The 25,937-nt window shown below is 46.7% G+C and overlaps 1 protein-coding gene and 1 long non-coding RNA gene across 2 annotated transcripts in view; one reads left to right on the top strand and one right to left on the bottom strand.

The window, feature by feature from the left end:
• The window catches only part of GGT5 (gamma-glutamyltransferase 5), a 231,551-nt gene that overhangs the window by 58,843 nt on the left and 146,771 nt on the right, over positions 1–25,937 (top strand). The gene's annotated exons all lie outside the window — the stretch shown is intronic.
• Positions 17,548–22,355, bottom strand: LOC134885221 (uncharacterized). The gene is made up of 2 exons (XR_010169392.1): positions 22,005–22,355; positions 17,548–17,672 (listed from the first exon to the last, which is right to left on the bottom strand). It is a non-coding gene; the product is annotated as an uncharacterized LOC134885221 (long non-coding RNA).

Raw genomic sequence — 25,937 nt, forward strand, 5'->3', positions numbered from 1 at the left:
GGAGAGTTAGATTTGGGTGGGTTATATTGTTCCTGTGCAGGGTAAATACTGGCTGCTTTATTTTTACACTGCAAATTAGATTTCAGTTTGAACACACCCCACCCAAATCTAACTGTCTCTGCACATGTTATATCTGCCCCCCCCCCCCCCCCCCCTGCAGTGCACATGGTTTTGCCCAACTGCTAACAAATTTGCTGCTGAGATCAACTCTGAATTAGGCCCAGAGTCCTGGAAACAGCTATTGTTCTACTAGTTAAGCGGATCGCAATTGATTTGCAAGTAAACTAAAATAGATACATTTTTGTGGTGCAGAATGCATAGACAATTGTGGAAGCCTTGCTGCGCAGTGAGAACTTGGCTACAGAATTGGCATACACCCCTATTTACGCCTCGGTGCTCATAGTATTGAAAAGCAAGATAATTAAAAAGAGACAAAGAGGAACAATAGGATGTTAATTCTGAACCTGCTCAGAGATGACAGAGAGGGAGACAATTCTGTACTTTTAATGGGACAACTTTTTTTTCCGGTAGTTTGTACTTTGAGAAACGCATTATTAGGTGGGCTTTGCTCTGTAAAATATAAAATAATAGATTCAAACAAGCAAAAGTTCTATATGTAATGAAGGCGGTCTCAAAAGGCCACTTTATTAAATGCTTAATTAAGGAGAAAAACTGAGTGTGTACGTTAATGGAAGTGGCAGAAGAAAGAAATAGATGTAAAATAGCAGGGGTTTGGGCACTGATGTGAGGTTACAGTACAGTTTGCACAGTGACCTTCTGGAGGCTTTTCCACCTCTCTGCCCTCCATTAAATAAAGTTTTGGTTTCTCCTAGAAAACACACTTGCCCACTTGCACACACAATGGCGGGATTACTGGCATTGTGAAGTGGAGGAAGGGGCCATGATGACTCGTGGGCCATGATGATCGGAGGCCGTCCGATTTTCAGGAGCCTCCCGGCTGTACGGGGCATATTTATGATTAAACTTAGTGTGCCCCCAAAAATTTCTAATTGGAGCAATAAGGAATCTTTTTTTCGCTTGAATTTAGTAAAGATCAGATCACTCTCCTGAAACAATTTGCTTAATGTAGCTCATACTCTACAATGGCTAACAACATCTAAAGATGGCGTTAGGTGTCCAGGCCTGTGTAGCTTTCTGGAGCTTGGTACAATTCACAAGAGGGGCTGCTTTTGAGAACACAAAGGAGGACTGCAGCAGTTATCGACAATATCTGCTGCAGCTACCCCTTCATACATCACGCCAGGGCTGCAGCTAGGGGGGCTAAGGAGGTACATGGTCCGGGTGATGGATTTGAGGGGGTGCCGAGACCTATGTCTGGTTCCCTAGGCCCGCTACTTCTCCTTCCTTCCTGCTGTTATCGCCTCCCGTAGCACAGAGTGCCTGCAAGCACTCTGTCCTTCTACAAGCTCTGTAATCTATTCATCCAGACTGTGGCAGACTTTACAATCTATCTAAAATCCTCACAGCAAAGCACTGCTTGACAACCAGTGCTTTGCCGTGGAGATTTTAGATTGATTATAAAGTCTGCTACAGTCTGAATATATCAAGTGCTGAACAAAGCACATGACCATGTAGGGGCAGCGGGTTGCTCTGTGTGGGAATCCGCTCCCAGATCTTGACTGGTGGCACCCTGCATCTACATCAATGACACAGTGTGTGGTAAGTATATTTTTAGATAAATTGCCATTCCAAGCCTGGTCTCTCTCTCTCTCCCTCATCCCACCCCCTCACCCTTCTCTCTCCTCTCTACCTTCTCTCTCTCCCACCTCTCTTTCCCGCTCCTCTCTCTCTCCTATCCCCACTCTCTATCCTCTCTCCCTTCCGAACCCTCTCTCCCATTTCATCATCTTTCCCTCTGTCGCCTCTCTCTTTCTCTCCCTCCCCCTCTCTCTCCCCCTCTTTCCTCTCTCTCCCAAAAGGCGGAATAATAAAACTAAGGACAGAGACTGGGAGTCTTGTTGAGGGAGACAATGTAATAGCAGATCATCTTAATAATTATTTTTGCTCAGTATTCACTACTGAAAGAGAGGGAAAGGGGCCACAGTTAAGTTGCAGGGATATTCAGGACAATGAAACAAGTACATTTACAGAGGAGAAGGTCCTAACAGAACTCTCAAAGCTGAAAGTGGACAAATCTATGGGGCCAGATGGGATACATCCAGGGATATTAAGAGAACTTAAAGAGGTGCTGGTAGCACCATTGACTGAATTATTCAAACAGTCATTAGCTATAGGAGTAATTCCAGAGGACTGGAAAAGAGCTAACGTAGTCCCACTGCACAAAAGTGGAAGCAAGGAAAAGGCAAACAACTACAGACCAGTGAGTCTTACATCAGTAGTAGGGAAATTGATGGAAACACTCTTAAAAGAAAGAGCAGTAGATTATCTCAAATCCAGCAATGTACAGGATCCCAATTCAGCATGGGTTCACTGGGGAGGTGTGGGGGGGGGGGGGGGGGAGATCATGTCAATAAAATCTTATTGACTTGTTTGACTGTGTGACTAAAGTGATGGATAAAGGTGGAGCCGTGGATATGGCTTATCTAGACCTTAGTAAGGCTTTTGACACTGTTCCACATCGCAGACTGCTAAATAAACATGGAAGTTTGGGATTGGATACTAGGATTATTGAATGGATAAGATATTGGTTGCAAGATAGAAAACAGAGTTGTGGTAAATGGAGTGCATTCACAGGAGGGAAATGTTACCAGTGGAGTACCCCAAGGAACTGTACTTGGACCAGTGTTTTTGAATATCTTTATTGGTGACATTGCAAGTGGCATTAAAGGGAACGTATGCCTTTTTGCAGATGACACAAAAGTATGCAACAGGGTAGACAGACCTGGTGTGGTAAAACAGATGGTTGAGGATCTAGGTAGACTAGAGGAATGGTGAAGAGTGTGGCAATTACAGTTTAATGTAAAAAATAAGATTTTACTTACCGATAAATCTATTTCTCGTAGTCCGTAGTGGATGCTGGGGACTCCGTCAGGACCATGGGGAATAGCGGCTCCGCAGGAGACAGGGCACAAAAGTAAAAGCTTTAGGATCAGGTGGTGTGCACTGGCTCCTCCCCCTATGACCCTCCTCCAAGCCTCAGTTAGGATACTGTGCCCGGACGAGCGTACACAATAAGAAACGATTTTGAATCCCGGGTAAGACTCCTACCAGCCACACCAATCACACTGTACAACCTGTGATCTGAACCCAGTTAACAGCATGATAACAGCGGAGCCTCTGAAAAGATGGCTCACAACAATAATAACCCGATTTTTGTAACAATAACTATGTACAAGTATTGCAGACAATCCGCACTTGGGATGGGCGCCCAGCATCCACTACGGACTACGAGAAATAGATTTATCGGTAAGTAAAATCTTATTTTCTCTGACGTCCTAGTGGATGCTGGGGACTCCGTCAGGACCATGGGGATTATACCAAAGCTCCCAAACGGGCGGGAGAGTGCGGATGACTCTGCAGCACCGAATGAGAGAACTCCAGGTCCTCTTTAGCCAGGGTATCAAATTTGTAGAATTTTACAAACGTGTTCTCCCCCGACCACGTAGCTGCTCGGCAGAGTTGTAATGCCGAGACCCCTCGGGCAGCCGCCCAGGATGAGCCCACCTTCCTTGTGGAATGGGCCTTGACAGATTTAGGCTGTGGCAGGCCTGCCACAGAATGTGCAAGTTGAAATGTGCTACAAATCCAACGAGCAATCGTCTGCTTAGAAGCAAGAGCACCCAGTTTGTTGGGTGCATACAGGATAACAGCGAGTCAGTTTTCCTGACTCCAGCCGTCCTGGAAACCTATATTTTCAGGGCCCTGGCAACATCTAGCAACTTGGAGTCCTCCAAGTCCCTAGTAGCCGCAGGTACCACAATAAGCTGGTTCAGGTGAAACGCTGACACCACCTTAGGAAGAAACTGGGGACGAGTCCGCAGTTCTGCCCTGTCCGAATGGACAATCAGATATGGCTTTTGTGAGACAAAGCCGCCAATTCTGACACTCGCCTGGCCGAGGCCAGGGCCAACAGCATGGTCACTTTCCATGTGAGATATTTCAAATCCACAGATTTGAGCGGTTTAAAATGTGATTTGAGGAATCCCAGAACTACGTTGAGATCCCACAGTGCCACTGGAGGCACAAAAAGGGGGTTGTATATGCAATACTCCCTTGACAAACTTCTGGACTTCAGGAACTGAAGCCAATTCTTTCTGGAAGAAAATTTACAGGGCCGAAATTTGAACCTTAATGGACCCCAATTTGAGGCCCATAGACACTCCTGTTTGCAGGAAATGCAGGAATCGACCGAGTTGAAATTTCTTCGTGGGGCCTTCCTGGCCTCACACCACGCAACATATTTTCGCCACATGTGGTCACCTCCTTCCTGGCTTTGACCAGGGTAGGAATGACCTCTTCCGGAATGCCTTTTTCCCTTAGGATCTGGCGTTCAACCGCCATGCCGTCAAACGCAGCCGCGGTAAGTCTTGGAACAGACCTGGTACTTGCTGAAGCAAGTCCCTTCTTAGCGGCAGAGGCCATGAGTCCTCTGTGAGCATTTCTTGAAGTTCCGGGTGCCACGTCCTTCTTGGCCAATCCGGAGCCACGAGTATAGTTCTTACTCCTCTACGTCTTATAATTCTCAGTACCTTGGTTATGAGAAGCAGAGGAGGGAACACATACACCGACTGGTACACCCACGGTGTTACCAGAACGTCCACAGATATTGCTTGAGGGTCTCTTGACCTGGCGCAATACCTGTCCAGTTTTTTGTTCAGGCGGGACGCCATCATGTCCACCTTTGGTCTTTCCCAACGGTTCACAATCATGTGGAATACTTCCCGATGAAGTCCCCACTCTCCCGGGTGGAGGTCGTGCCTGCTGAGGAAGTCTGCTTCCCAGTTGTCCACTCCCGGAATGAACACTGCTGACAGTGCTATCACATGATTTTTCGCCCAGCGAAGAATCCTTGCAGTTTCTGCCATTGCCCTCCTGCTTCTTGTGCCGCCCTGTCTGTTTACGTGGGCGACTGCCGTGATGTTGTCCCACTGGATCAATACCGGCTGACCTTGAAGCAGAGGTCTTGCTAAGCTTAGAACATTGTAAATTGCCCTTAGCTCCAGTATATTTATGTGGAGAGAAGTCTCCAGACTTGATCACACTCCCTGGAAATTTTTTCCCTGTGTGACTGCTCCCCAGCCTCTCAGGCTGGCATCCGTGGTCACCAGGACCCAGTCCTGAATGCCGAGTCTGCGGCCCTTTAGTAGATGAGCACTCTGCAGCCACCGCAGAAGAAACACCCTTGTCCTTGGAGACAGGGTTATCCGCTGATGCATCTGAAGATGCGATCCGGACCATTTTTCCAGCAGATCCCACTGAAAAGTTCTTGCGTGAAATCTACCGAATGGAATCGCTTCGTAAGAAGCCACCATTTTTCCCAGGACCCTTGTGCAATGATGCACTGACACTTTTCCTGGTTTTAGGAGGTTCCTGACTAGCTCGGATAACTCCCTGGCTTTCTTCTCCGGGAGAAACACCTTTTTCTGGACTGTGTCCAGAATCATCCCTAGGAACAGCAGACGTGTCGTTGGAAACAGCTGCGGTTTTGGAATATTTAGAATCCACCCGTGCTGTCGTAGAACTACTTGAGATAGTGCTACTCCGACCTCCAACTGTTCTCTGGACCTTGCCCCTATCAGGAGATCGTCCATTTTCTTTGAAGAAGAATCATCATTTCGGCCATTACCTTGGTAAGGACCCGGGGTGCCGTGGACAATCCAACCGGCAGCGTCTGAAACTGATAGTGACAGTTCTGTACCACGAACCTGAGGTACCCTTGGTGAGAAGGGCAAATTGGGACATGGAGGTAAGCATCCCTGATGTCCCGGGACACCATATAGTCCCCTTCTTCCTGGTTCGCTATCACTGCTCCATCTTGATTTGAACCTTTGTATGTAAGTGTTCAACTATTTCAGATTTAGAATAGGTCTCACCGAGCCGTCTGGCTTCAGTACCACAATATAGTGTGGAATAATACCCCTTTCCTTGTTGTAGGAGGGGTACTTTGATTATCACCTGCTGGGAATACAGCTTGTGAATTGTTTCCACTACTGCCTCCCTGTCGGAGGGAGACGTTGGTAAAGCAGACTTCAGGAACCTGCGAGGGGGAGACGTCTCGAATTTCCAATCTGTACCCCTGGGATACTACTTGCAGGATCCAGGGGTCCACTTGCGAGTGAGCCCACTGCGTGCTGAAACTCTTGAGACGACCCCCCCCACCGCACCTGAGTCCGCTTGTACGGCCCCAGCGTCATGCTGAGGACTTGGCAGAAGCGGTGGAGGGCTTCTGTTTGTGGGAATGGGCTGCCTGCTGCAGTCTTCTTCCCTTTCCTCTATCCCATGGCAGATATGACTGGCCTTTTGCCCGCTTGCCCTTATGGGGACGAAAGGACTGAGGCTGAAAAGACGTTGTCTTTTTCTCCTTTATACGGCAATACTTCCATGTGCCGTTTGGAATCTGCATCACCTGACCACTGTCGTGTCCATAAACAACTTCTGGCAGATATGGACATCGCACTTACTCTTGATGCCAGAGTGCAAATATCCCTCTGTGCATCTCGCATATATAGAAATGCATCCCTTAAATGCTCTATAGTCAATAAAATACTGTCCCTGTCAAGGGTATCAATATTTTCAGTCAGGGAATCCGACCAAGCCACCCCAGCGCTGCACATCCAGGCTGAGGCGATCGCTGGTCGCAGTATAACACCAGTATGTGTGTATATACTTTTTAGGATATTTTCCAGCCTCCTATCAGCTGGCTCCTTGAGGGCGGCCCTATCTGGAGACGGTACCGCCACTTGTTTTGATAAGCGTGTGAGCGCCTTATCCACCCTAAGGGGTGTTTCCCAACGCGCCCTAACTTCTGGCGGGAAATGGTATACCGCCAATAATTTTCTATCGGGGGAAACCCACGCATCATCACACACTTCATTTAATTTATCTGATTCAGGAAAAACTACAGGTAGTTTTTTCACACTCCACATAATACCCTTTTTTGTGGTACTTGTAGTATCAGAAATATGTAACACCTCCTTCATTGCCCTTAACAAGTAACGCGTGGCCTTAAAGGAAAATACGTTTGTTTCTTCACCGTCGACACTGGAGTCAGTGTCCGTGTCGACCGACTGAGGTAAAAGGACGTTTTAACGCCCCTGACGGTGTTTGAGACGCCTGGACAGGTACTAATTGGTTTGCCGGCCGTCTCATGTCGTCAACCGACCTTGCAGCGTGTTGACATTATCACGTAATTCCTTAAATAAGCCATCCATTCCGGTGTCGACTCCCTAGAGAGTGACATCACCATTACAGGCAATTGCTCCGCCTCCTCACCAACATCGTCCTCATACATGTCGACACACACGTACCGACACACATCACACACACAGGGAATGCTCTGATAGAGGACAGGACCCCACTAGCCCTTTGGGGAGACAGAGGGAGAGTTTGCCAGCACACACCAAAAACGCTATAATTATACAGGGACAACCTTTATATAAGTGTTTTTTCCCTTATAGCATTTTAATATATATAGTCATATCGCCAAATAAGTGCCCCCCCTCTCTGTTTTAACCCTGTTTCTGTAGTGCAGTGCAGGGGAGAGCCTGGGAGCCTTCCCACCAGCATTTCTGTGAGGGAAAATGGCGCTGTGTGCTGAGGAGAATAGGCCCCGCCCCCTTTTCGGCGGGCTTCTTCTCCCGTTTTTCTGAGACCTGGCAGGGGTTAAATACATCCCTATAGCCCCCAGGGGCTATATGTGATGTATTTTTAGCCAGAATAAGGTACTATCATTGCTGCCCAGGGCGCCCCCCCCAGCGCCCTGCACCCTCAGTGACCGCTGCTATGAAGTGTGCTGACAACAATGGCGCACAGCTGCAGTGCTGTGCGCTACCTTATGAAGACTGAAAAGTCTTCTGCCGCCGGTTTCTGGACCTCTTCACTTTTCGGCATCTGCAAGGGGGTCGGCGGCGCGGCTCCGGGACGAACCCCAGGGTGAGACCTGTGTTCCGACTCCCTCTGGAGCTAATGGTGTCCAGTAGCCTAAGAAGCCAATCCATCCTGCACGCAGGTGAGTTCACTTCTCTCCCCTAAGTCCCTCGATGCAGTGAGCCTGTTGCCAGCAGGACTCACTGAAAATAAAAAACCTAACAAAACTTTTACTCTAAGCAGCTCTTTAGGAGAGCCACCTAGATTGCACCCTTCTCGGCCGGGCACAAAAATCTAACTGAGGCTTGGAGGAGGGTCATAGGGGGAGGAGCCAGTGCACACCACCTGATCCTAAAGCTTTTACTTTTGTGCCCTGTCTCCTGCGGAGCTGCTATTCCCCATGGTCCTGACGGAGTCCCCAGCATCCACTAGGACGTCAGAGAAAAATGCAAAATCATGCACTTGGGTCTCAAAAATCCAAAGGCTAAATATAGTATTAATGGCACTATACTGGAAACTACTGAGGAGGAAAGAGATCGAGGAGTCACTATTTCAGGTGACTTAAAGGCAGGTAAGCAATGTAACAAAGCAAAGAGGAAGGCTAGTCAGATGCTTGGCTGCATTGGGAGAGGAATCAGCAGCAGAAAGACGTAATAATGCCACTGTATAGGTAATTGGTACAGCCTCATGTAGAATATTGTGTTCAATTCTGGAGGCCATATCTTCAAAAGGATATTAATACATTAGAGATTGTACAAAAAAGGGCAACTAAAATGGTGCACGGCCTACATCACGAAACATACCCAGAAAGACTAAAAAATCTCAATATGTACAGTTTGGAGCAGAGAAGGGAAAGGGGGGACATGATAGAAACTTTAAAATATATCAAGGGTTTTAACAAAGTCCAGGAGGGAAACATTCTCCACTTGAAGAGAAGCAATAGGACACGAGGACATGCACTGAGACTGGTGGGTGGGGAGGGTCAGGGGAAATTTGAGGAAAAATTACTTCACAGAAACGGTAGTGGACAAGTGGACTAGCCTCCCATCAGAGGTGGTAGAGGCTAAGATGGTAGAGCAATTTAAACATGCATGGGATAGACATAAGCATATCCTTACAAAGAAATAAGGATCAAATAAGGTTTGAGATAAAAATATAGTAAAAAAAAAAAAAAAAAAGGGGCAGACTAGATGGGCCAAGTGGTTCTTATCTGCCGTCAAATTCTATGTTTCTATGTTTCTCTCCTCTCTAAAGGGCACTAGTACTGTGTGGCATTATGTATATAAGGTGCATTACTATTGTGTGGTGTAACATGCATAAGGGGTACTACTGTGTGACACAATGTGCTATAGAGGATATTACTACTGTGCAACATAATGTGCTATAAATAAGAATTTATTCACCGGTAATTCTATTTTTCGTAGTCCGTAGTGGATGCTGGGAACTCCGTAAGGACCATGGGGAATAGACGGGCTCCGCAGGAGACTGGGCACTCTAAAAGAAAGATTAGGTACTGTCTGGTGTGCACTGGCTCCTCCCTCTATGCCCCTCCTCCAGACCTCAGTTAGGGAAACTGTGCCCGGAAGAGCTGACACAACAAGGAAAGGATTTGGAATCCAGGGTAAGACTCATACCAGCCACACCAATCACACTGTACAACTTGTGATAACCATACCCAGTTAACAGTATGAACAACAACTGAGCCTCATTTAACGGATGGCTCATAACAATAACCCTTTAGTTAAGCAATAACTATATACATGTATTGCAGAGAGTCCGCACTTGGGACGGGCGCCCAGCATCCACTACGGACTACGAGAAATAGAATTACCGGTGAGTAAATTCTTATTTTCTCTGACGTCCTAGTGGATGCTGGGAACTCCGTAAGGACCATGGGGATTATACCAAAGCTCCCAAACGGGCGGGAGAGTGCGGATGACTCTGCAGCACCGCATGAGCAAACTCAAGGTCCTCCTCAGCCAGGGTATCAAACTTGTAGAACTTAGCAAACTTATTTGACCCCGACCAAGTAGCAGCTCGGCAAAGCTGTAAAGCCGAGACCCCTCGGGCAGCCCCCCAAGAAGAGCCCACCTTCCTTGTGGAATGGGCTTTCACCGATTTTGGATGCGGCAATCCAGCCGCAGAGTGAACCAGCTGAATCGTACTATAGATCCAGCGAGCAATAGTCTGCTTCGAAGCAGGAGCGCCAACCTTGTTGGCTGCATACAGAATAAACAGCGAGTCAGACTTTCTGACTCCCGCCGTTCTGGAAACAAACATTTTCAAAGCCCGGACTACGTCCAGCAACTTGGAATCCTCCAAGTCCCTAGTAGCCGCAGGCACCACAATAGGCTGGTTCAAATGAAACGATGATACCACCCTAGGGAGAAATTGGGGACGAGTCCTCAATTCTGCCCTGTCCATATGGAAGATCAGATAAGGGCTTTTACATGACAAAACCGCCAATTCTGACACACGCCTAGCCGAAGCTAAGGCCAATAGCATGACCACTTTCCACGTGAGATATTTTAGCTCCACGGTTTTAAGTGGCTCAAACCAGTGGGATTTCAGGAAATCCAACACAACGTTAAGATCCCAAGGTGCCACCGGTGGCACAAAAGGAGGCTGAATATGCAGCACCCCCAGAACAACGTCTGAACTTCAGGCAGTGAAGCCAGTTCTTTTTGAGAGAAAATGGATAGGGCCGAAATCTTGACCTTTATGGATCCTAATTTTAGGCCCATAGTAACTCCTGACTGTAGGAAGTGCAGGAATCGACCCCGCTGGAATTCCTCTGTAGGGCCTTCCCGGCCTCACACCAAGCAACCTATTTTCGCTATATACAGTGAAAAAGTCTTGCTGTCACGTCTTTCCTAGCCTTTATCAGCGTAGGAATAACTGCATCCGGAATGCCCTTTTCCGCTATGATCCGGCGTTCAACCGCCATGCCGTCAAATGCAGCAGCGGTAAGTCTCGGAACAGACAGGGCCCCTGTTGCAACATGTCCTGTCTGAGAGGCAGAAGCCCTGAGTCCTCTGAGAGCATTTCTTGCAGCTCCGGGTACCGAGTCCTTCTTGGCCAATTCGGAGCAAAGAATATTGTTCTCACTCCTCCTTTTATTACAATTCTCAGCCCTTGGGTATGAGAGGAAGAGGAGGGAATACATAGACCGACTGGAACACCCACGGTGTTACTAGTGCGACCACAGCTATCACTTGAGGGTCCCTTGACCCGGCGTAAAACCTTTTTTAGCTTTTTATTGAGGTGGGACGCCATCTAGTCCACCTCAGGCAGTTCCCATCAATTTGCAAACTGCGTGAAGACTTCCTGATGAAGTCCCCACTTTCCCGGGTGGAGGTCGTGTCTGCTGAGGAAGTCTGCTTCCCAGTTGTCCACTCCCGGAATGAACACTGCTGACAGTGCGCTTACTTGATTCTCCGCCCAGCGAAGAATTCTGGTGGCTTCTACCCTCGCCACCCTGCTCCTTGTGCCACCTTGGCGGTTAACATGAACCCCTGCGGTCTGACTGGATCAGAACCGGTTGGTCGCGAAGCAGGATCTCCGCTTGACTTAGGGCGTTGTATATGGCCCTTAGTTCCAGGATATTGATGTGAAGGCAAGTCTGTTGACTTGACCACAGACCTTGGAAATTTCTTCCCTGTGTAACTGCCCCCCCACCCTCGGATGCTTGCATCCGTGGTCACCAGGATCCAGTCCTGAATGCCGAATCTGCGGCCCTCGAGAAGGTGAGCACTCTGCAGCCACCACAGGAGAGACACCCTGGCCCTGGGGGATAGGGTGATTAACCGATGCATCTGAAGAGGTGATCCGGACCACTTGTCCAGTAAGTCCCATTGGAAGGTCCTCGCATGGAACCTGCCTAAGGGGATGGCCTCGTATGATGCCACCATCCTTCCCAGGACTCGAGTGCAGTGATGCACTGACACCTGTTTTGGTTTTAATAGATTCCTGACCAGCGTCATGAGCTCCTGAGCTCTCTCTATCGGGAGATAAACCCTTTTCTGGTCTGTGTCTAGGATCGTGCCTAGGAGAGGCAGATGAGCTGTAGGAACCAACTGCGACTTTGGAATATATAGAATCCAGCCGTGTTGCCGTTACACTTCCAGAGAAAGTGATACGCTGTTCAGCAATTGCTCTCTTGATCTCGCTTGTATGAGGAGATCGTCCAAGTACGTGATAATAGTGACACCTTGCTTCCGCAGGAGCATAATCATATCCGCCATTACCTTGGTTATGACAATCCCGTACCGCAATTCTGAGGTACGCCTAATGAGGTGGATAAATGGGGACATGAAGGTATGCATCCCTTATGACCCGATTCACGATAAAGTCTCCCTCTTTTTAGGCTTGCCCTGACCGCTCTTAGCGATTCCATCTTGAACTTGAACCTTCTCAGGTATATGTTCAGGGATTTTTAATTCAATATGGGTCTGACTGAACCGTCTGGCTTCGAGATTACAACATGGTCGAATAATAACACCCTCTTGTTGAAGGAGGGGACCCTTGACCACCACCTATTAAAAATACAATTTGTGAATTGCAGTTAACACTGGCTCCCTCTCTTGGGGGGAAGCCCGCAGGGCCGTCGGCGAGGGGGCATCTTCTCACAGTCCAGCTTGTATCCCTGAGACACAATATCTATTGCCCAGGGACCTAACAGGGAGTGAACCCACTTGTGGCTGAACTTACGAAGGCGTGTCCCCACCGGGCCTAGCTCCGCCTGTGGAGCCCCAGCGGCATAGGTGGATTTTTGTAGGGGCCGGGGAGGACTTCTGTTCCTGGGAACTAGCTGTGTTGATCCCGGCTCTGACAAGAAAGGACGCACCTCAGACTTTCTTGTTTCTTTATTCGAAAGGCTGCATTTAATAATGTCGTGCTTTCTTAGGCTGTGCAGGAATATAAGGCAAACTAGCAGAATTACCAGCTATAGCTGTGGAGACCAGGCCCGAGAACCCTTCTCCACACAATCCTCAGCCTTCCATATGCCTCTTAAGTCGGCATCATCTGTCCAATGCATATTCTACAGGACATGTCAAGCAGAGATCGACATAGCTTTGACTCTAGGACCCAGTATACTCATGTCTCTTTGGGCATGCTTTATAACTATATATCTATCACTTAAGACAGCATCTTTAATATATTTACTAGGGTCTCAATCTCTGCTGATAAGGTACCTGTCCACGCTGCCACAGCGCTATAAACCCATGCCGACACAATCGCCGGTCTGGGTAGTATATTAGAATGTGCACGCTATCTGCAGGATCCCTGAGAATAGCAAGTGCTACCGTCTGTGCAAACAGGACACCCTAGGGGAAGATTCTCAACACATCCTGGCCCTAGTGGGGAAAGGATACAGCCTGAGAATTCTCTTGTGGGAAGCTGCCGTCTCTTGTCTGGAGATTCCCGCTCTTTTTCCTCATGAGAGGAGGGAAATTTACCTCAGCATTCTTCCCCTTAAACATGTGTACTCTTGTGTCAGGGACAGATGAGTCATCAGTGATATGCAAATCATCTTTTATTTCAATAATCATATATTGAATACCTTCTAGCCATCTTGGCTGTAACTTTGCATTATCGTAGTCGACAGTGGAGTTAACTCCGTGTCGATACCAGTGTTTGTTATTTTGGATAGTGAGCATTGTGAGACTCTGAAAGTCTCTGTGACATAGGGACAGACATGGGTAGATTTCCTGTCTGTTCCCTAACCATTTGTGCAATAAATTCACCTTAGCACTTACACATATCCAAACAGGTGTCGGCGTTGTCGACGGAGACACCCTCTCACACACACATCCGATCTATCACCTCCTTAGAGGAGCCTTTTACCTCAGACATGTCGACACACGCGTACCGACACACCACACACACAGGGGATGCTCTATTTGAGGACAGTTCCCCCACAAGGCCCTTTGAAGAGACAGAGAGAGAGAGTATGCCAGCACACACCCCAGCGCTATATAACCCAGGGATTACACTACAACTCAGTGTTTACCCAGTAGCTGCTGTATATACAATTTTTGCGCCTAAATTTATGTGCCCCCCTCTCTCTTTTCACCCTTTGTGTACCAGGATACTGCAGGGGAGAGCCTGGGGAGCTTCCTTCCAGCGGAGCTGTGAAGAGAAAATGGCGCTGGTGTGCTGAGGAAGAAGGCCCCGCCCCTCAGCGGCGGGCTTCTGTCCTGTTTCTGACTAAAAATGGCGGGGGTTTTACACATATACAGTCACAGACTGTATTATGTGTATTTTTATGCCAAAGGTATTTTTATTGCTGCCCAGGGCGCCCCCCCCCCCCCCCAGCGCCCTGCACCCTACAGTGACCGGAGTGTGTGGTGTGCTGTGGGAGCAATGGCGCACGCTGCAGTGCTGTGCGCTACCTTAATGAAGACAGGAGTCTTCTGCCGCCGATTTCATCGCTTCTCTTCTGTCTTCTGGCTCTGCGAGGGGGACGGCGGCGCGGCTCCGGGAACGGACGATCGAGGTCAGGCCCTGTGTTCGAACACTCTGGAGCTAATGGGGTCCAGTAGCCTAAGAAGCACAAGCTAGCTGCAAGCAGGTAGGTTTGCTTCTCTCCCCTCAGTCCCACATAGCAGTGAGTCTGTTGCCAGCAGATCTCACTGAAAATAAAAAAACCTAATAAATACTTTCTTTCTAGCAAGCTCAGGAGAGCCCACTAGGAGCACCCAGCTCTGGCCGGGCACAGATTCTAACTGAGGTCTGGAGGAGGGGCATAGAGGGAGGAGCCAGTGCACACCAGATAGTACCTAATCTTTCTTTTAGAGTGCCCAGTCTCCTGCGGAGCCCGTCTATTCCCCATGGTCCTTACGGAGTTCCCAGCATCCACTAGGACGTCAGAGAAAAGGGCATTACTACTATGTGGCATATTGTGAATAAAGTGTTGTGTTGTGTGGCATAACGTGTATAAGGGGTACTGCTGTGTAGTGTAATGTAAATAAGGTTGCACTACTGTGTGGCGTAAATTATTATTATTTTTTATGGTACTTCATTTTTGTGGGTGACTTGCTAAATCCTATAGAAAAATATGCCCATTTATGGCTTTAATTAATCGGTATGCAGTTAGCATACCGATTGTCGGGATCCCGGTGGTCACAATACAAACGCCAGGATCCCGACGGGGGCACCATACTGCCGCCGGTATATCGTCGAGGTAGGTGATTCCCCCTCTATGGGTGTCCTCCATGCTAGCCAAAAGCGGCACTGCTCGTACATCCCTAGCTATGGCACTGCAGGCGGGGCAGATGATCCAAACTCTATAATGTAGTGTACAAATAAATTTGTCCAGCATTTGTGGGCTACATGCAGTAGCGCACGCAGGGGATGGGGGGGGGGGGGCGGTGTTTCTGGGTACTCAGAAACACCCCTCCCCTGCATGCGCTACTGAACTGGTAACAGTGAGTGTGCACAATATTATTAAGCCCAGCGTCCTCGCGACAAATTTCTGCGCAGAGCCAATTTGATGCAAATCGCATTATTTTGCCAAGAGGGGTCGGGGCTTAGTACAGGCAGCTGCTGTATGTAAGAGATATATGTGTGTGTGTATGTGTGTGTGTATATGTATGTGTGTGGGTGTGCAATGTATGTGTGACTATGACACATATGTGTGCATGTGTATATGTTTGTATTTGTGTGTGTACAATATATGTATATATGTGTGTGTATACAGTATATGTTTATATGTATATGTGTTTAATGTACTGTTGTCCCATATACTGTACTTGTGTGTGTCTGTATCTATGGGTTCAGTATGTAATCCCGAGGGATGGGATGCCTATCGTCAGAATACCAACATTGGCATCCCGGCCATTAAAATCCAGACAGCCCCGCAGTTAACACCTTAAACTTTCCTTTATCCCATACCCGTACTATAACCCTCCCTTGTGGGTGCATAACCCTGCCCGGGAGTGTCTAATCCTAATCTTCCCCAGGGGTGCCTAACCCTAACCCTCCCTTCCCCGCAGCCTAAACCTAACCCTCTCCACTTGGTGCCTAACCCTAACCTCGCCTTCTAAGTGCCTAAACCTAACCCTTCCTCCTCGGTACCTAACCCTAACCTTCCCGTCCCTGCACCCTAACCCTAACCCCAGAGCCGGATTAAGGGGGGGGCCCTGGGGGTAAGTACCCCGGGCCCCCGCCAGCAGCCACAGATTGGATGCTGACAGACATCCTTGGGGCTCTCTCCTGGGGTCCAGCCTTCCATACACCCCCAGAAGAGAGGCCCCGCACCTATCACTGCGGCCCGCACCTGTGCTGCACGGATTGGGGTTATCACTTTACACCTGGCAGCACCCAGGAGAGAGGCTCCTGCGCCGCACTGACCGCCGCTTTCTGCACCCGGCAGCGCCCAGAGAATGACCCCCACGCAGCACCGACTTCTGCTCCCTGCACTTGGCAGCACCCAGGAGAGAAGCCCACGGGACGCATCCTGCACCCAGGAGAGAGGCCCCTGCGCCGCACTGACCACCGCTCCCTGCAGCGCCACGGCTGCAACCCGGTGAGGACCCATACCGAACTCCGTGGCCTGCACCTCCAGCCGCTGACTCCCTGCAGCGGCAGCACCGGCATCAGGGTGAGCAGTACAGTAGAACCTGCGCTGGTGATGACATGGTGGGGCCTCCCTGGGCCCCCCAAAGGCTCAATCCGGCCCTGCCTAACCCCCCTTCTAATGCCTAAACCTCACATCCTCCCCCACGGCAGGACGCGTCCCGCTGAGAGGATGTTCGAGATTCTAGGCGTTGGCATTTTGACGCCGGGAATACCACCTCTGTCGGCATTTTGATGCTGGTATTTCGCCTGCAAATCGGGATTCCGGCGTCGGTATTTGTGCCGCCGAGATCCCGCCTGGCAGCATATTAACTGCGTCCCGTATCTATCTATCTATCTATCCATCCATCCATCCATCCATCCATCCATCCATCCAACCAACCAACCCCCCCTCCCCGTTAAAATCCTGTGTTTACACCTACAGTTATTTATATAGCGCACACATATTCTGCAGCGCTTTACAGAGAATATTTGACCCTTCACATCAGTCCCTGCCCCAGTGGAGCTTACAGTCTATATTCCTGCACTGCCTGCACCCACCTTGCTCACCTCTTCAATCTATCCCTCGCCACTGGCATCTTCCTCTCATCCTTCAAACACACTCTTGTCAGTGGGGGAGAGAGTGAAAGAGGTGAGAGGGTAAGCGATCCAGGGTGCAGGTGGACGGGGGGAGAGGATAGAATAAGAGACATACAGGACTTTATCCTCCTATCAGCTGAGGGTTGTCCTCTGTGCCAGCAAGATAAAATCTTAAATAACACATAATATACTCAACATACTAACATAAAGACACAGAGGAATTGTGAACCCCTCGGGTGATGAGTTATGGAAACCCACTGTGAATGTAGGAATTAGTGAACCATATACCCTGGAGATCCTACCTTGTACTTGGAGGTCTTCTCTTGTCTTCGCAGCAGAGAGATGAGTATAGTAAATTTACTCAGGATAAGCAGTCACTGGTTTTCGTCAACAACTCAATTTATTTATTAATATGGTTCAAAGATGCCCTTCTCTTTCAACAAGTATTACAACAAATGTCAATTTCACAAATTGGTTTGCTTTTCCCAATACACAGGAACAATTGCCTACACAATAAACAGAGTGTTTGATTAGGCCGGAACCTGTCGTCTCTGGTTCTTCCTTCTTAAGCGGATTAGAAATCTTAACTCTGAACTTTATGCATACCGCTAGTACCAGATACAAGAAGGTTAGGATAGTGAATTCCTCAATAACCAAAGTAGCAATAGAGTGTCATGCATGCACTGGCAAGAACTATATTAAAGTGACACAAATCAATGTTCTTTTCCCCTTTAGTTTATACTGCGCAGGTTATTAGCTTACTACCACGTTGGTGCACATGAAGTTTATGGCGCCTAATAGGAATCTTTGAGGTATAGTGTTTATATGTACTCCCTGCCTTTAGCCAAGAACAATTCTGCTTGTATTCTTTCCATACGAGTTCTTTGGAATGTAAAAGACCGCACAGACCTCCAGTATATTCTGATATCTGGTATTATATTATTGTCTTTCCCCTAATTAGAGATTGATTTGTCCCTAAACTGGACTAACGATATGTCTTTAGGGGGGTGCACCTGGAATAAAACTATTCGGTATTGGGCAAACAGAGAGAGAAGGTATTCCTTTATTAGGGCACACAGAGACTAATACCATTCATTTAACTATAAGTCATCATCCTTTCAGATAGTGACCACTAATGTTAAAATATAACTTTTATTATATAACGTTAATAGCTGGCGAAATATGTGAAATAAAAATAATAAATTTGTGCAGAATGTGAGAACAAAAATTTAAAAAAAAAATGAAAATAAAGTGATATTAAAAGGCTAAACCACTGAAAAATGCTTGATTTATTATTCCTTATTAGGATATATTCCTGGTTGCTAAACAGTAAATTGTTGTATTATGAATTGTTACTCTTAATGTGTGTACAGCTCTAACCAGACACTCTCGCTCTACTATAGTGGTGTTAAGTGGCCACCCGTTATTAACATGCCATATGATTCTTCAATTCACAACCAAGAAGAGGCACTGGTGAATTAGCTTAAATGTATACATTCACCCCCATTAATCCTTGCCTCATGGGTTGGCATGTTATTATAAACGGTTGTGTCTGTTAGTCGACCTGTGCTTATTGCATGCTCATATAATCAGGAAATAACTGTGAGCATGCTATTGTTCCACTACTGATTCTATTCAGATGGAGCAGAGAAGGATCACTGTTAAATAGCCCGTAGCTGTATTTTCTGCTACGAGTTAATATGAGCTACTCACTCGAGTTCAATATTTGAGCTGTTGTCGGCTTTGTAATTAGCCAGTTGAATTCATTAAATTGTAGTTAGGTTTATTCACAAATGACAATCTTGTGGATTATCTTGCAGCATGTGTGAAATTAATTAATGAGCCATGTCCGACATGCATACTATATTGTAAGTTAACATGAGATTCCTACCCTGAACTTGATCAGGGATGTGGTGTCTGAACTCATTTTGTTGCACCAGATTACAATTTAAGATATAATCAACTGGTGTCGTTTCATATATTTCACTGCTGACAGCTAGGATCTAGTAACTGGTGCGGGTTCTGAGATTCTATTCTCCGCAATTGTATGCACCGGCTCATTCACATTAATTACCCAATGGTCTTTTGGGATCAGTTAACAAAATGTGTCTCACAGAATAATTAGTCAGATCACGGTGTATGTGTAATTGATCACTATAAGACGTGTTCCGTCAAACGAACACCCGGTCTTATTATATTCACAAATAATTAATATATTTAGGGTTATATCCCAGATAAAGATATATTTAGGAGCTCATTTGGCATATATCACGTCTCATGAGAGAACTCATTTAGTATTAAACCGTGTGCTGCAGCCAGGGGCTCGGTGTCCAGCACGGACTTTTAAAAGTTTCCCCTGCTCCCCGTCACACTTAACGGCTCACTAAGATTGCTGTCATAACACACACATGCCGCTGTCTGAAATCCTTCTAACTCCTACGTACACACATATATAATTAAACTATTCTAGCAACATGATTCTATTTATCAAGCATATTTTTGAACATTTACAGGGCTTATCCACCCATGCAGTGGTTTAACTGAATAAAACGGACACGTCTCCACGTGTACCGCTCAGCCTAACGATCGTTTCGCTTATACAGCTTAATCATAGGAATTCCTATGATTAAGCTGTATAAGCGAAACGATCGTTAGGCTGAGCGGTACACGTGGAGACGTGTCCGTTTTATTCAGTTAAACCACTGCATGGGTGGATAAGCCCTGTAAATGTTCAAAAATATGCTTGATAAATAGAATCATGTTGCTAGAATAGTTTAATTATATATGTGTGTACGTAGGAGTTAGAAGGATTTCAGACAGCGGCATGTGTGTGTTATGACAGCAATCTTAGTGAGCCGTTAAGTGTGACGGGGAGCAGGGGAAACTTTTAAAAGTCCGTGCTGGACACCGAGCCCCTGGCTGCAGCACACGGTTTAATACTAAATGAGTTCTCTCATGAGACGTGATATATGCCAAATGAGCTCCTAAATATATCTTTATCTGGGATATAACCCTAAATATATTAATTATTTGTGAATATAATAAGACCGGGTGTTCGTTTGACGGAACACGTCTTATAGTGATCAATTACACATACACCGTGATCTGACTAATTATTCTGTGAGACACATTTTGTTAACTGATCCCAAAAGACCATTGGGTAATTAATGTGAATGAGCCGGTGCATACAATTGCGGAGAATAGAATCTCAGAACCCGCACCAGTTACTAGATCCTAGCTGTCAGCAGTGAAATATATGAAACGACACCAGTTGATTATATCTTAAATTGTAATCTGGTGCAACAAAATGAGTTCAGACACCACATCCCTGATCAAGTTCAGGGTAGGAATCTCATGTTAACTTACAATATAATATGCATGTCGGACATGGCTCATTAATTAATTTCACACATGCTGCAAGATAATCCACAAGATTGTCATTTGTGAATAAACCTAACTACAATTTAATGAATTCAACTGGCTAATTACAAAGCCGACAACAGCTCAAATATTGAACTCGAGTGAGTAGCTCATATTAACTCGTAGCAGAAAATACAGCTACGGGCTATTTAACAGTGATCCTTCTCTGCTCCATCTGAATAGAATCAGTAGTGGAACAATAGCATGCTCACAGTTATTTCCTGATTATATGAGCATGCAATAAGCACAGGTCGACTAACAGACACAACCGTTTATAATAACATGCCAACCCATGAGGCAAGGATTAATGGGGGTGAATGTATACATTTAAGCTAATTCACCAGTGCCCCTTCTTGGTTGTGAATTGAAGAATCATATGGCATGTTAATAACGGGTGGCCACTTAACACCACTATAGTAGAGCGAGAGTGTCTGGTTAGAGCTGTACACACATTAAGAGTAACAATTCATAATACAACAATTTACTGTTTAGCAACCAGGAATATATCCTAATAAGGAATAATAAATCAAGCATTTTTCAGTGGTTTAGCCTTTTAATATCACTTTATTTTCATTTTTTTTAAAAAATTTTTGTTCTCACATTCTGCACAAATTTATTATTTTTATTTCACATATTTCGCCAGCTATTAACGTTATATAATAAAAGTTATATTTTAACATTAGTGGTCACTATCTGAAAGGATGATGACTTATAGTTAAATGAATGGTATTAGTCTCTGTGTGCCCTAATAAAGGAATACCTTCTCTCTCTGTTTGCCCAATACATACGAGTTCTTTGTAAATAAGTTGAAAGTACTCCCTTAACTGTAGAAAGAGTTAATTGGTGCTGATAAATCTCTGTGAAGGTGAAGCAGGCTTAATATATTGGTCCTAAATGATTGTCCCGAGCTGAACTCTGTATCCCTCTGAATAAGATAGGTACCTGGTCCTGCCTGGCTGTTTACTGACTGTGTGCTGGACAGGGCTCACTTAAACCCAGCTTAGGTTTTTGTAGTTCACCTGCAGTGTCCTCAACGTATTAGTGCAATGCAATAGCTAGAGGTAAACTGGTTAATAATTAGGAGGTCTCAGCTAATACTTTAAGTCTCTGTATTCTCTATGCTGCTGTAATATCAGGGTCTTTATGACTTTAGGACAGTGGCACTATGCTGCAGCAATTGGCTCTAACTACCTGCCAAAGTGAGGTGATACTGTGTCCGGACTAAAATAGCTGATCTTGCTCTGGGCAGCCAGTGTAGGTTGAAATAGGCTATTTTAGATTAATATTGTTCAGTTGGATGTGAGAATCCCTTCAGGGACATACAGCCCTACTATAGCTGTTTCTGTGCGCCCTCTGATTGCCGTATATGGACTGTCCGGGGCCACCTCCCGAACCTCCCTATGTGTTCACACACTTACTCACTGTCGGGCAGAGTCTCCATCTATGAATGTCAGTCACCTCCAAGACACTTTCCTGAAGGCGTCCCCGCTAGAAGTATCTTACAGCAGGCAGTCAGAGGGAGGGATCCACTACCGCCCCCGTCATCAGCGTCAGAGATGACATCTTCTCTGGAGCGCGGATAAGGATCTCCACACCGGACTCACTCTCTAAGCTCAGCGGGACACACCGGACTCTGTTCGGGGTAATTCAGCTTAACTTTGCCATCAGAAGCAGGTACGGAGCGGTTACCACAGCTGTTAATGCCGCACCGAGTACGCAGCACCAGCGCACCTCTCTCCGTCCTCTCAGCGAGCTCTCCATCAACTACCTCTCCCAACTGTCACTGGCCTAACCACCTGACTGGTCATGTGACCTGCTCCTGAGCTCTTGAGCAGTTGCTGGGGCTGCGGTTTGTCAGTTATATAATGACATACACCTGCACTGTAGTGTGATGCACAATGTCAGACATACTGTAATACTTCCCATTGTGGGGTATTACAGAATAACTTGTGGCAGAAAATTATTAGCTATTTATTTATAATGTAAGTAACACTATGGTGGCAAACAGAAGATAGCAGAGCTGAGTAAAACCAAACAATGCACAACTAATAGCAACAATCACATGTATTGTACACAGAGACCTCCCAGGGTGCCTATATGAACACAAAAATAGGGTATCCAACTGCCTTCTAAACTTTACTACCCATCCCATGAAGGAGGTGTTTCTGCCCCTGTAAGGGTAGTGCAGTTCATAATATAGCCACAAAGGTGAGTGCAGGGCAATCTTCATGTATAGGCACACTGGGCAGCTGCCCAGGGCCCCACAATTTTAGGGGCCTTCAAGCAGGGGTAGTCACACAATCAGAATGGCGAGGCAACGTTCCCTACCTGCCTTCGAATCTACAGCCAGACAGGGAATGGCTGTCAGCATGCTGATTGGTGGCTGGCTGGAGCTATCCACTGATAAGAGTGCTGACCGCTCTTTACCGTCTGGAAGCATGTGGAGAGGGGTAATTTGTGATTTTGTTACCGTGAATGGGTGTGTGGGGGCCCCAGGGCATTGCTTTGCCAAGAGCATACAATGCTGTTAAGATGGCCCTGGTTGAGTGTATCCCAACACAAAGTATATACTTGCACCCAGTTAACTGTTCTGCCATTCTTTCCCATCCAAAATAGCCAACAAGAAAATTGGTTTGGTCTTCATATTCACTACACTAAACAACATCAACTAACACACCCCTAACACTACCATAAAGCAGTACAGTCATGTGACCGGCGCCAGGGCCAGCCCCACAGCCTTATGGTTTAAGGGTAGGTACACACTAGAATGATGTGTACCCAGCTGATCCGACGGACAACGGGTCCCTGCATACGTACTGCATAGACACTTGCACAATACAGGGGACAACGGCGCAATGTAGGATGCCATGCTGAATTCACATTACGCAATATCTTCTAGTTGGCTGTGCAGCATGGCCAACTGGAAGATATTGCATGCAACCCACAGGAGCGCGCAATCGGACACACACACTTAACAATATGCCCGATTTGCCCGATACCGACAAATTGGGCCGATAGCATTTTAGTATGTATCCACCCTAAGCCATGTGAGGCATATTCTGCCTTCAGTTGTGCATGAGTGTGAAGTTACGTTAATGTGATCTCTGCTGTGGTAACTGATGTGTTACATCTTCCTTTAGACTTTGTCAAAATATGTACGGGATTATATCAATCTGTTTATAAACATTCCAAAAGCTTTCTGATCTAAGGTGCATACACACTTGCCGTGAAAGTGAACAACGTCGCTTATTTTCACCCTTCCTGAGCTACGTTGTTCACTTTCTTGGCAAGTGTGTATGCCGGCGACGACGAGCGATGTGCTGCACTGTGGGACGGTAACGACCCTCGCTGTCGGCCGTACATGCAGCACAATTTGGACTGTTGTCCAAGAGCTGCCTGCACGGTCTCTGCGTGACGTCACTGAGCGATATGGTCGTCATAACGCTCAGTGTGTACTGTGTATGTACTGCTGCCGACTGCCCGATCCGGGAGCGGGAAACACTAGGCGACGTATATCATAGAGCGTGTTGCCTAGTGTGTACTCACCTTTAGTGCTCCAACCCTCATTTATAGTCTCCTGTTGAGTTTGTTTAACCCTTTAACAAGTGTTAAGGATTACTGTCAATACTGTGACCTCCACATGAACTGTGGGGTCTGATTTATTCTATATTGTAATTTGAACAACAAGACTTCCAGTAATCATATATACAGTTAATGGTGTTTAAGAGCTCCACCATTGGTTATACCCCTTTCACACCACACAAATAACCCGGTATTGACCCGGCATATTGCCGGGTCAACACGGGTCGGCGTGCGGTGTGAAAGGGGCATAGCCGAAATCGCGGGTCGCCTGACCCGGCAATTCAACCCAGGAATAAAGCAGTGTTATACCCGGGTTGAATACCGGGTCAGTGGCTGCGTAAACGGGCTCCCGGGTCGATGCTTCCCGGGACCCGTTTACTACAGCAGGGAGAGACGGCGCGGAGATGATCTCATCTCCCAGCGCCGCCTCCACCTCCGCCCCCGCCCCCCGCTGCTATGGCAACCCGCCCGGCATATTGCCAGGTCGGGGAAGCCTGCAGCTGCGGCCAATGCCGGAACCCACCCGGGAAGGACCCGTTTCCAATTCCCGGGTGGGACTCAGCATTGGCAGTGTGAAAGGGGTATAATTATAGCGGTGCTGTCATCTGTGTAATTATTACACATATGTTTTCATCTGGGCCCTCATATTAATCTGCGACTGTTGAGTTCCTGCATGTGGCCTTGATAAAAACTATTTTTGAAGTATATGACTGCTGTTGGGTCATATGTGCCTAATAACAATATTTTCCTGCTTTTAGTGTCATGTGGTGAATGAATGTGATATGCATTAACAAATGTTTTATTGGACAGGTTTTTATTTTTAATCTTGTATTTTCTATATTAAATTGCTCAAATTACTACACAATGGAAGGCCTCTGGTCATTTTTTGGTGTACCTGGTGCTGGGCATTAAATAAAGATCCTAAATAAAAAGGAGTTCATCGTTTAATTGTGGTTGGTGAAAAGATCCATGATCTAGAAACTAAAGACATGAGATAAGCCTTAAACATTGTGATTAACGTACGCCTCTTACTACTACATTGTAGTTCCATTCTCACAAATATACCACACTATAGGCCTTATTCAACGAGTGCCGCTAATGCGTTGCAATCGCATTATGCCCTTGTTAGGCCTAGCGCGCACGCACAGATCCCAATCTGCGTGCGTGCGGGATGGCCAATGCGATTGTATTGCATTGATGCGAACGGCTCTGCCTGATTGACAGGCAGAGGCGTTCGCGGGGCAGTCAGGGGCATCAACTCAGCATTGTGAGGGCATCAACTTGGCACTGCTTGGGCATGGTGTCCGAAACTGTGTTGGTACGTGGCCACCACATGACATCAGACGCGACTGCTGCGATAGGAAACATGGCGGCAGCCCGACTGCCTTTGCAGTCATGCTGTGGAGGCAGGGGGCTTTCCTTATTTAGCGATGTGATCGCAATTGAATTGCGATCATATTGCTGGCTGTCATTAGCATGCTGAGCGGCTTTGCCCTGTGCTGGGTGTCCCCAAGCATGTGACTGATAAGTTGCAGTTTGCTAAAATTGCTAAAGAAGGTCCTATAAGCGCCTTCCTGTGTATGTAATCAAGGAAAGCTCATCTTAAAGTAAGTATATGCAAATTGCCATTAATAGATACATTTTTAGTTAAGAATCTAAACTACTCTTGAAATAAAAATGTTGGATGTTTTATGAGGGTTCAACAAAACACTTTGCAACATGTATATACAGGCCATGGGAATGTGTTTATCTTTAGGTGGTGTAGGTTG

Source organism: Pseudophryne corroboree, chromosome 1 (assembly GCF_028390025.1).
Source record: "Pseudophryne corroboree isolate aPseCor3 chromosome 1, aPseCor3.hap2, whole genome shotgun sequence".
NCBI lineage: Eukaryota > Metazoa > Chordata > Amphibia > Anura > Myobatrachidae > Pseudophryne > Pseudophryne corroboree.